General features: G+C 34.6%; 1 pseudogene; it reads right to left on the reverse strand.

Moving 5' to 3' along the window:
* Positions 1 to 1662: 1662 nt before the first annotated feature.
* Positions 1663 to 13413, reverse strand: part of LOC138090728 (poly(A) polymerase alpha pseudogene) — a 55711-nt pseudogene continuing 43960 nt past the window's right edge.

Genomic DNA, 13413 nt, shown 5'->3' on the forward strand with positions numbered 1-13413 from the left:
CATTAGGATAGTTCCCAATTACTGACTATTACATGCAAATATCCTTGTACCTGCTTTTAGATTTCTGCTTCTATTTTTCTTGTCTAAGTACTTAGGAGTGGAATTGCTATGTCATAAAGTTATTATAATTTTAATTAAAGAAGGAGCTGCCAAAGTTACTTTCCAAAGTGACTGTACTATTTTAAGCCCCTTTTAGCAATGTATGGAGAATTTCTGCTGTTCCACATCCTTATCAAAAATATTTGTTGTCACTGTTTATACCATTTTATTGAATTTTTGTCCTTCTTCTATTATTGGTTTATAGGTTATCTGAATAATTCATTTATTTTGGAAAGAAGTTCTTGTATATATAATAGTAGTAGTAGTAATAACTATTATTATTATACTTTTAAGGTTTCCATAACAAAATATCACAGTCTGGGTGGCTTAAACAACAGAAATTTATTTCTCACAATTCTAGAGGTTAGATGTTCAACATCAATGGGTCAACAGGTTTGATTTCTCCTTAGACCATTCCCTTTTCCCTGAAAGACTGCCACGGTATTACTGTGTTCTCATGTCACCTTTTCTCTGAGTACATATAACCCTGGTCTCTCTCTCTCTTCTTATGAACATACCAGTCATATTGAATTATGGCCCCATGCTTATATCCTTCTTTAACTTTTATTAACTCCTTAAAAGCCCCATCTCTGAATCCAGTCATATTGAAGAGCCATATGAATTTTGGCTTCAATATATGAGTTTTGGAAAGACAAATATATATAAACGTATAATTATTTTATGTAAGTATAAAATATTTCCCCATCCTGTTCTGCCATCATTTTGTGAAACATATTTTTTGATGGGCAGATTTTAATTTTGAAGGAACCAGCTTATGCTTTTCTAAAAATGTTACACTTTCTGGGTCCAATTTAAGAAATACTTGCTCATTCAAAATCTGAGAAAATATGTACCTACGTTTTCTTCTAGAAACGTTTTAATACTTGTGTTTATATTTATCTCAATGATTCATCTCAAATTAATTTTTGATGTATGGTGTGAGATAAATGACAAGTTACAACGTTTTAAAGTATTTATAAGTTGTCCCAGCCATTTGTTTCAAAGATTTTCCATTTTCCTTGGAACATCTTTAACATGATTTAAGTGTGTGAGGAAAGTATTAGTTGCTCAGCCATGTCCAACTCTTTACGACCCATGGACTGTAGAGCCCACCAGGCTCCTCTGTTCATGGAATTCTCCAGGCAAGAATACTGGAGTGGGTTGCTATTTCTTCCTTCAGGGGATTTTCCCAACCCAGGGATAGAGCTCTGGTCTCCAAATGTCTTTGTACCTTTCTATCCTCAGATCCATGACACACTCTTTTGGTTAATGCGGAAATAGAGTCAGTTCAGTTCAGTCGTTCAGTCGTGTCCCACTCTTTGCGACCCTGTGGACTGCAGCATGCCAGGCCTCCTTGCCCATCACCAACTCCTGGAGCTTACTCAAACTCATGTCCATTGAGTCAGTGATGCCATCCAACCATTTCATCCTCTGTTGTCCCCTCTCTTCCTGCCCTCAATCTTTTCATAACTCTAAGTAAATTAGTATATGTCTTTTTATTGGTTCTTCTTTTTAATGATCACCCTGGCTATCCTTTTTTTTTTAATGTGAGATATTTTATTGTCAGTTATTTATTTTTAAATTAACTTTAATATAATCTAACACATACCATTTATAAAACACTGAGGAATCAATGTACAAAAGTTGATGCTATTATATTTGGATAAAGTTGGCAAGTTCTGTTACTTACTTTTAGTCCAAGAAATAGCATCAAGGAAATATATTGGAATAGATGTGTGAAGTTTGGCCCCCTGTTAACCTGAAGTTGTCACTAATTAGAAACAGATGTGAAATTTTATTGGTTCCCCTGGAACCATTTAGACTCCTTACACAAATTCTATCTTTTAATACTTTTTAAGCAGACTATCTCTCCGAGGTCCAAATATTCTGAAATAGTCTGCAGTACTAATCTTGCAAAAAAAAAAAAAAAAAATCAATCCTTAAGACATCAAAACACAGTTTGATAACAGGCACAAATGCTTCAATGGCTCCTAAATCTTCACTTCTTCCTGTAAATTCAATTTATAGAATGAGGTGAAAAAGTAACTTCAATCAATATATCTTGGTGCAACACACATCAGTATTGGCACCTTTTATAGGCATTCCTAATGGGCAAGATCCAAGCGTAAAAATTTTTCCTTCAACATTTTCAATTACAGATTGTGGAAAATTCTTGCTTTTGCTGATTTCTTGTATCCACTCTTTCATTAGGCTAAATTTCCCAAAGTTAGAGTCTTGCATTGCAGTTACTCTTCAGAAACCACAAAGGGCTTTGAAATCTCAGTCAGTTTAAGTCAGTCTCCTCTTGGGTCTGCACAGTGAAAGTAAGAAATAGATTTAAGGGTCTAGATCTGATAGATAGAGTGCCTGATGAACTATGGAATGAGGTCCGTGACATTGTACAGGAGACAGGGATCAAGACCATTCCCATGGAAAAGAAATGCAAAAAAGCAAAATGGCTGTCTGGGGAGGCCTTACAAATAGCTGTGAAAAGAAGAGAGGTGAAAAGCAAAAGAGAAAGGGAAAGATATAAGCATCTGAATGCAGCGTTCCAAAGAATAGCAAGAAGAGATAAGAATGCCTTCTTCAACGATCAATGCAAAGAAATAGAGGAAAACAAGAGAATGGGAAAGACTAGAGATCTCTTCAAGAAAATTAGAGATACCAAGGGAACATTTCATGCAAAGATGGGCTCAATAAAGGACAGAAATGGTCTGGACCTAACAGAAGCAGAAGATATTAAGAAGAGGTGGCAAGAATACATGGAAGGACTGTACAAAAAAGATCTTCACGACCCAGATAATCATGATGATGTGATCACTAATCTAGAGCCAGATATCTTGGAATGTGAAGTAAAGTGGGCCTTAGAAAGCATCACTATGAACAAAGCTAGTTTAGGTGATGGAATTCCAGTTGAGCTGTTTCAAATCCTAAAAGATGATGCTGTGAAAGTGCTGCACTCAATATGCCAGCACATTTGGAAAACTCAGCAGGGGCCACAGGAATGGAAAAGGGCAGTTTTCATTCCAATCCCAAAGAAAGGCAATGCCAAAGAATGCTCAAACTACTGCACAATTGCATTCACCTCACATGCTAGTAAAGTAATGCTCAAAATTCTCCAAGCCAGGCTTCAGCAATACGTGAACTGCGAACTCCCTGATGTTCAAGCTGGTTTCAGAAAAGGCAGAGGAACCAGAGATCAAATTGCCAGCATCCGCTGGATCATGGAAAAAGCAAGAGAGTTCCAGAAAAACATCTATTTCTGCTTTATTGACTATGCCAAAGCCTTTGACTGTGTGGATCACAATAAACTGTGGAAAATTCTGAAAGAGATGGGAATACCAGACCACCTGACCTGCCTCTTGAGAAATCTGCATGCAGGTCAGGAAGCAGCAGTTAGAACTGGACATGGAACAACAGACTGGTTCCAAATAGGAAAAGGAGTACGTCAAGGCTGTATATTGTCACCCTGCTTATTTAACTTCTATGCAGAGTACATCATGAGAAACGCTAGGCTGGAAGAAACACAAGCTGGAATCAAGATTGCCGGGAGAAATATCAAGAACCTCAGATATGCAGATGACACCACCCTTATGGCAGAAAGTGAAGAGGAACTAAAGAGCCTGTTGATGAAAGTGAAAGAGGAGAGTGAAAAAGTTGGGTTAAAACTCAATATTCAGAAAATGAAGATCATCGCATCTGGTCCCATCACTTCATGGGAAATAGATGGGGAAACAGTAGAAACAATGTCAGACTTTATTTTTGGGGGCTCCAAAATCACTGCAGATAGTGACTGCAGCCATGAAATTAAAAGACACTTACTCCATGGAAGAAAAGTTATGACCAATCTAGATGGTATATTCAGAAGCAGAGCCAATACTTTGCCGACTAAGGTCCATCTAGTCAAGGCTATGGTTTTTCCTGTGGTCATGTATGGATGTGAGAGTTGGACTGTGAAGAAGGCTGAGCACCGAAGAATTGATGCGTTTGAACTGTGGTGTTGGAGAAGACTCTTGAGAGTCCTTTGGACTGCAAGGAGAGCCAACCAGTCCATTCTGAAGGAGATCAGCCCTGGGATGTCTTTGGAAGGAATGATGGTATAGCTGAAGCTCCAGTACTTTGGCCACCTCATGCGAAGACCTGACTCATTGGAAAAGACTCTGATGCTGGGAGGGATTGGGGGCAGGAGAAAGGGATGACCGAGGATGAGATGGCTGGATGGCATCACGGACTCGATGGACATCTGAGTGAACTCTGGGAGATGGTGATGGACAGGGAGGGCTGGCGTGCTGTGATTCATGGGGTCGCAAAGAGTCGGACACTACTGAGTGACTGAACTGAATTGAAACAGATAGCATAGGATGCTATAATGCTTGTGTGGTTGCTGCCTTTGTTGTGATCCCTGAGTTGTTAATAGAAAGAACATCACCTCCTGCACAGGCACCACGTAGTCACTTTCTCAGGACAACAGTTGTCACCAAGTACCTGAGACAGAGGGAGGGAGGAGTCCTGCCTCCACCCTGAGTACAATTGCCCAAATAAAAGATACATGTTTAAGTGTATCTTGTCAATTTCTGCCAAAAGACTGCTAGAATTTGGATGTAAATATTTTGGAAAGAAAGGGCATTTTACCAGGTTGAGACTTCTTATTTATGAAGATTGATTCATCTTTTCATTTGTCTTTTTTTTTCCTTTTTTCCCTTTTTTCCCTTTTTTGAGAAGTTTTAAATAAAGAGTTGATACAACTTTTGACAAATTTCAATTTAAACCCAAGTATTCTATTTCCTTATTTTGCTTCAAATTGGAATGCTACTTTATCATTGTTGCAAAACAAAAATTGTAGTTATACAAAAATAAATTAGGTATTATATTGACCTCATATGCAAAAACTTTAATGCAATAATTTGGGTTTTGTAGGTTCTTTTTTAAAATTATAACATAATTTTCTATTATCCTATCACTGCAAATATAAATACTTTTACTTTCAAGTTCTTATCAAATTATTTATTTTTTCACTATATAAAGTCTCCATTCTGAAGAAGTAGTATCTCATTCTCAGGTTTAAGTTGAAAATACAGAGACCCTGAAAATTAAAGACTGTCTTATATGAGGCTTCTTTCCTTAGTTACTAATTATCTGATTGAGAGATTCACTTCTAATTTTTTATTTTTTATCTTAAATGTGTGCTGAATTCTGTTAAAGACTTTTTATTCAAATATTGATATGTATTATTTTCTTCATTCTGTTAATATAGTGAATTATATTAATTGACTTTTTAATATGAGACAAACCTTTTCTTCTTTTGTAAAAATTAATTTATTGAAGCATAGCTCACATATATAGGTTACCCATTTCACGTGTGCAAATCAATGACATTTCAGTAAGTTTATCAAGTTATGCAATAATTACAAAAATTTTTAAAACATTTCATCATTTTAATAGGATTCTTCATACATATTTTTTGTTAAACCTCTGCCCATTCTCAGACAATTACTAATCTGCTTCTTATAGATATGCATTTCCTTAACATTTCATATAAAAACAATACAATACACAGTCACTTATGTCAGACTATGTTATTTTGAACTGAGCATAATATTTTGAGGTTCAGCCACATCATAGCATGTATCTGTAGTAATTCCTTTTTATTGATCTCTACTATTCCATTCTATGGATATACCATATTTTGTCCACCCAGTCACTAGGTGGAAATCATTTACGTGGTTTCCAATTTTTATTATTAATATGATGAATAATCTTGCAAAAACCATCCACCTGTAAGTTTCTATGTGGAAATATATACAATTTCTCTTGAACAGACAATCACTACTGGGGTTGAATTGCTAGGTCATAAATTAATATATATATATATATATATGCTTAACATTTTAAGAAATTTCCAAAATGTTTTCCAAAGTGCATTCTTTTATGTTAACACCAGCAATGCCGGAGCATTCTCCTTTCTTCACATACTCCTCAACAGTTATAGCTGTCTTTTCATTCTCTTTTTATGAACTGCTAGAGAGAATTTGATAACAGTTCGTTCAGAATTTGAATTATAATTTCATAAAATATAGTGTAATTTTCTCTTTTCAGTAATATTATTAAGATTTTCACTTCCACGATTTGTTCACTTTGTAAAATTAATACAAAACTGTTCTTTTACCCTCTATTTTCTAAAGATTTTGTGAGAGAAGCATATACTTATGATACTCTTGGAGACAGTTTTCTATAGTGACAGTCTATTTTTTTTTTCTTTTCTTAGCTATAGAACTATTCAGATTATTCCTGAGGGATATTTGGTCATTTTTCTCTTTAAAGGAATTATTCCTTTTCATTTAAGATGCTCAGTTTATTGTCATGCAACATTTTGTGAAAGTCTCTGATATATATTTTATTGTGTGATATGCAGGATATCTTATCTTTGATATCTGATACTGGAAATTTATATTTCCCCACTCTTTTCTTTGAGTAGTCTCTCTGTTGTTGTTCAGTCACTAAGTTGTGTCTATTTGCGACCCCATGAACTTCAGGTGAAGTGCAGCACACCAGGCTTCCCTGTCCTTCATATCTCCCTGAGTTTGCTCAAACTCATGTCCATTGAGTCATTCAACCATCTCATTCTCTGTCTCCCACTTCTGCTCCTGACCTCAATCTTTCCCAACATCAGGGCCTTTCCCAATGAGTCCACTCTTCGCATCAGGTGGCCAAAGTATTGGAGCTTCAGTTTCAGTCCTTCCAATGAATAGTCAATCCTTCCAATGAATATTCAGGGTTGATTTCATTTAGGATTGATTGGTTTGATCTTGCGGTCCAAGGGGCTCTCAAGAGTCTTCTTCAGAAAAACAATTCCAAAGCATCAATTCTTCAGCGCTCAGCCTTTAGGGTTTAACTCTCACCTCCATATATGACTCCTGAAAAAAAACACAGCTATGACTATTCAGATCTTTGTTGGCAAAGTGATGTCTGCCACTGTTTCCATTGTTTCCCCATCTATTTGCCATGAAGTGATGGGACTGGATGTCATGATCTTAGTTTATTTGAATGTTGAGTTTTAAGTCAGCTTTTTCACTCTCCTCTTTCACCTTCATCATGAAGCTTTTAGTTCCTCTTCGCTTTCTGCCATTAGTTTGAGATCATCTGTGTATCTGAGGTTCTTGATATTTCTTCTGGCAATCTTGATTCCAGCTTGTGCTTCATCCAGCTCCACATTTCGTGCGGTGTACTCTGCATATAAGTTAAATAAAAAGGGTGACAATATACAGCCTTGATGTAATCCTTTCCCAATTTGGAACCAGTCATTTGTTCCATGTCCAGTTCTAACTGTTGTTTCTTGACCTACAAACAAGTTTCTCAGGGGGCAGGTTAGGTGGTCTGGTATTCCCATTTCTTGAAGAATTTCCCACAGTTTGTTGAGATTCACATAGTCAAAGGCTTTAGTGTAGTCAATGATGCAGAAGTAGTTGCATTTTTGGAATTCCCTTGATTTTTTTTATGATCCAGCAGTTTAGCTAGGATTTTATTTTTGCATACTTATTTTCAAATAGTAAAATTTGTTTCTTTGATTTTTTTCTGTGGCTCTTCTCTTTTCTACTCATTGGTTTCCTCTTTTATCTTTATTATGTATGATCTTCTAAATAATTTGAGTTTAATTTGGTCTTTGTTTTCTGCCTTAAGGGGAATATAGACAATTTAATAACTTTCTTCATTTTAATATAAGTATTTAGAGTTATAAATTAACCTCTAACACCCTTTTAACACTATACAACAATTTATGACACTGTTTTTTAGTACCATTTGCTAAAAAGTAATATCTTAATATATATTTTTATTAACAATGGATATGAGCTGTCTAATTTAAATATATTTGTTTTTCACTATCCCTTTCCAGGGGATCTTCTCCTCCCAGGAATTGAACCAGGGTCTCCTGCATCGCAGGAGGATTCTTTACCAGGTGAGCTACCAGGGAAGCCCCTGTTGAAGTAGAATATTGCACAGATATCAATTAAATTTGTTGTTATTGTGATTTTCTAAACAATTGATACCATTCTGTTTACTTTTCAATCAGCTATTGAGAGAAGACTAAAATCTCCATCTGAGATTTTGTTTTTGTCTACATTTATTTTATACATTTTTTTCCTTCAGCTATTTTTGTTCTGTATTAAATTAATGCATAAATTGGCACTTTCTTTAATGTGTTATTAAGTGAATATGCTAACTTTTGTTTTAATTACATGAAATACAGTAGCTTAAGTAAAGTACACACTGCTAGGCATGTAAAAAAATGCTGAGTAAATATTTTAAAATTATAGTTGCTATGTAGTGTTATATAAGTTACAGGTGAGCAACACAGTGGCTCACGATTTTTAAAGGTTATTCTTTGTTAACAGTCATCAAAAAATATTGACCATTCAGCACTATGCACGACATATACTTGCAGCTTATCTCACAGCTAATAGTTTGCATCTCCTATACCCCTTCCTTAAAATCTTTTGTTATTTAGAATAATATATATCTCTATTAGCATTTCTTATCTTGTGGTGGTTAATTGCTAAAGTGTGTCCAACTCTTGTGACTATATGGACTATAGCTCGCCAAGCTTCTTTGTCCGGGGAATTTTGCAGGCAAGAACAATGGAGTCGGTTGCCATTTCCTTCTCCAGGTGATCTGATCCTCCCAACCCAGTGATGGAACCGAGGCCTCCTACATTTCAGGGGGATTCTTTACCTAAGGTTTTCTTCTTGTTTATCTTGCTTTGAGTTTGTTGTTTTGTTGATAAATCAGCTAATATTATTTCAAAACTTTTGAAAAATGTCTGAATTAATTATTCTAATAATCTTTATGTTCCAATTTTTCTCTCTCCTTTTTTTTTTTTTTTCTTTTAACTCCCCCTGCCGCTTTCCTCTGTGCTTCATCTTAGGCAGCTTCACTTGACCTATCTTCAAATTTTAACTAATCTTATCTTCTGTAGTATTTAATCTGACTTTAAATTCACCTGTTATGCTTTTATATGTGTTTCAGTTCTAGATTTTACATCTGGCTTTTTATACCTTTGGTGGTTGGTGGTTTAGTCACTAAGTTGTGCAGGACTCTTGCCCGCCAGGCTCCTCTGTCCATGGGATTCTCCAAGCAAGATTACTGGAGTGGGTTGCCATTTCCTTCTCCAGGGGATCTTCCTGACCCAGGAATTGAACCCCAGTCTCCTGCAATGCAGGCAGATTCTTTACCAACTTCCCCATAGCTATATCAGTAGATATATCTTTATCAGTAGAAAATCTTCATTGGTTACCTTATTATGCCTATTATTTACATTAAATCCTTAGACATATTTATATTACAAGCTCCAACATAAAGTTGTTTTGGAGTCTATATTTATTCCTATTTACTTATTTAATTTTACATTTTTCATACATTTTCTTGGTTCTTCACAAATCTAGTAACTGTCTCAATTGTATTCCAGATGCTATGGATGTTACCTTGTAAAGAGTCTGAGTTTTCCATTCTTCTCTTAAAGGTAAATTATAATGAAAATGTAATGAAAATATAAAGAGCTAAGAGAAATAATGCTAACAAATGATCAAAGCAGAGCAAATTAGATTGACTTAAAATATCATACATACATTTATTACAATGTAGTTATTAGCAATTAAATTATTATGAAATTAAATTAAAAATCAATTTTTTAAAATGTTGGAACTGAAAGAGTAAAGATTTTAACCAACTATCTGAATAACATATACAAGTAGATTATTATGTATATTTCTCATCTTTATAAGTGCTTTGTTTTTCTAACTTGATTTCAAGCTTTTTGAAGACTGTAAATTTGTTTAGCTATTTTATAGAAAAGTATTATGTGAAAGAATGATAAAACCTCCAATTGATAGTATCTTTTATACAGATCTAGTAAAAATAAATTCAGTTTTGAATATTTTAAAGTCTGGATATTTCTACCTAAATTTTCTAGTCATTGTTTAATAGCCAGGAATTGTCCTTATCTTGTTCTATTTAGCATTTCAATTTTGGTTATCTAGCTTTCATTAGTAGAGTTAGCCCTACTTTTATTGCTTTGAAATTTGTTGCTGGAAAAAGTTACATGTGGGTATTGATTTTTCTTCATGTGAGTTCTAATTGCTTATTTCCTGCACCAGTTGATATAATTGTTCATTAATGATTTCTTGTTCCTTCTTTGTATCACTGGTTGGTGATTTGTTTCTCCAATAAATTCAAAATAACATGCCTTAAAGTAAAGACCTGAAAGCAATGCTCAGTTTTACCAGCTCTGTATTTTCAAAATCAAGATTTAGATGTAAATAAAGGGGAAGAACTGACAAATTATGACTAACTCTTTACATGAAGTAGAATCTTTTCCTCCACCACCCAAAAAATCCCCTCTTCTTCTTTCTTTTGCTTTAGGCCTGACTAACATTACTATGCCTTCCAAAGGTGAGTGCTACTGCACCCATATAGTTCAGTTCAGTTCAGTTCAGTTCAGTCGCTCAGTTGTGTCTGACTCTTTGCGACCTCATGAACCCATATAGTAGGGGTATTCTTATGATACATCCTTACTTCTCTTCCTCCAGGAGTCAGAAAAATTCTATTATCTGAGTTTACTAGAAACATAAAGAAAGTCTAAATATGTAGAATTACCTTCTGCAATCATTTCAAAGACTAATTTCAAAATTATTATTTCATACAAACAAATAATGATTTGAATTTCAAAGCACAACAGTAAGATAGTAACTCTAGTCATTAGAATGTTCTCTTCCTGGAAGCATCGTCTATTTGATATTTCCAATAGTGAGGGAAAGTCCCAGAACTAAATCACTTAGAATGGATAAAAACAAAAATTTGAGGAAACAATTTCAAAATAATTATGACTACTGTACACAAAGAAACATAAAATCAGATGACTATATCACCATGCAAGTGTACATTTCAATGTGGTTCTTATGTATTCAAAATATTTTCTTTGATAACTATTAAACTGATAGGGGCTAGAGTCTGCTAAAACCCTTTTAAAATTATTTTAGATATTTTCCTTTTGATTATTAAACCTTCAGTTGTGTTTCCTAATGTTGATATATTTTTATCTCATATTTATAAAATAGTCCTAAAATCTACTATGAACACACATCTAAATAATAAAAGTGAACAAAATTGGCCAAAGATAGAAAAAAAACTTTCTGTAAGGTCCTAAAATAATTATTACTAAAATTTTTTTAAATGGTATTCATATATATTTTATACAATGAACATTAATTAAATCACTTTTACATTGAATTAAAATATGACATAATATATGATTCCTTTCATAGTACATTCTCAAAGTGACAAAGCTATACTGAAGGAAATTATATCAGTGGTTGCCAGTGGTTATGTTTGGAGAGAAGGTGTGACTGCAAAGGGTCAATACAACAGAGTCTTGTAGTGATAGGAACTGTTCTGTATTCTGATTATGGCGTTAACTATGCAAATCAATGCATCTGTTAATTTCTATGAATTGTACACTGGAAATTATAACTTTACGATATAGAATAATTGAAATAATCAAATAGTAGTACAGTACAGTATAAGTTCTTCGTTATATTTACTTTTATTTATGTCACTTATTTTCTTTTTTTTAGGTCACTTATTTTTATATCAATAAGTAGAAGCAAAAATAATCTAAAAATCAGTGAAAAATATGAAATTGACAGAATCATGATATTTGAGGCAAATACTATTGAAAATTTATGAAGTCAAATTGTTACATGCTCAATATTAAAATGCTTGCATGTGTTGTGTGTATGCACAGACATATGCGTTGGTGTACAGAGATAATTAAACCTAATCAATCTGCGGCTTTGGCATTTTTCAATTTAAATATAATAAGAGTGATATAAAGAGCAGTTATAATTATAGCAAATTCTGATTTGCTCAAAAAACTATGTAAGATTTGACTACTGGAATATACTATATGTGTTTTGAGACTGTTTTTCTTTCTAGATATTGCAACTATCCCTTTTATATATAACAAATCTGTGACTACACTAGCTTTTTTCAAAACCTAGAAAGAACAACTACATCCTATTCATGGCAACAGTAGCTCAGAAATGTACCACTCAACACATAAACTGCAGATGAGCAACATCAACATCATTAGAGAATCTTCTAAAAATGCAGAATCTCAGGCCTCAGCTCAGACATGTTAAATTAGAATCTATATTTAAACAGATAGCCAGTTTTGTCTACATAATGAAATTACAGAATATGGACGTAGGTTAACTTGCAGTTCTATATATTTGGCAACCAAATAATGAAGTGATTATGGCTCTACCTGCAGAACACATTTGTTTCTCTCCATTTACCATGCCAAAACTTTCTTTGAGAAATTGTCATCCTACACTACTTAAGTTAATTCAATGAAAACTATTTAGTGATATCATTTTCACTTATCATATCTTGAAACATTTCTCTGTCAGGCAGCCAGAATGATCTTTTCTGAAACCAAAAGGTCATGCTATCCCCTGATTAAATACTTCAGAAATTCCCACATACTTCTGTTCTAGTCATCTGTTTCTGCCTCACAAATCATCTAACAATGTAGTGATGTAAAACAACCATTGCACTATGGTCAGAGATTCTTGGTTTGGAAACTCAAAAAGCATGTAAAATAAATATGCCTATATATTATAATTTTTTATGGTATCTAGGCCTCCATTTGGGGTGACTGAAACAGCTACAAGTGGTCCATGTCTTTGGAGTCTAGAACAATTGGCTCTGCAGTATCCAGTTTTGTGGTAGTTACAGCACTCATACATCTAGTGTCTGAGCGAGGAGAGTGGAAGGACTAAACAGAAAGATGGTGTCAGGGTGTTCAGACTTCTGACACCTAACCAAAAGCTCCAGGAGAAAATGTTCCCCATGCCCAAGGCAGGCACTGCACAAGTCTCATAGAATTACTTCTTCTATGTTGGTAAAAGGAATCTCAAGGCTGGCCAGATTTAACAGGAGTGGCTGTAAATCTTACCTCATCATCAAAGGATTGTCAAAGAATATCAAGTTTTAAAACTATCAAAGTACACCTTCCTGACTAAAATCATTTATGTGTGTGTCTGTTCAGTTGTGTCGGACTCTGCCACTCCATGAAGTATAGGCCCTTAGCCTCCTCTGTCCATGGAAATTTCCAGGCAGGAAATTTCCTGGCAACTGGAGGGGGTTGCCAGTTCCTACTCCAGGGGATCTTTCCAACCCACGGACTGAACCCGCATCTCTTGCATTAGCAGAAGGATTCTTTACCACTGTGCCACTTTGGAATCCCCTAGTCTTCTCAAA

Source organism: Capricornis sumatraensis, chromosome 14 (genome assembly GCF_032405125.1).
Source record: "Capricornis sumatraensis isolate serow.1 chromosome 14, serow.2, whole genome shotgun sequence".
Lineage (NCBI taxonomy): Eukaryota > Metazoa > Chordata > Mammalia > Artiodactyla > Bovidae > Capricornis > Capricornis sumatraensis.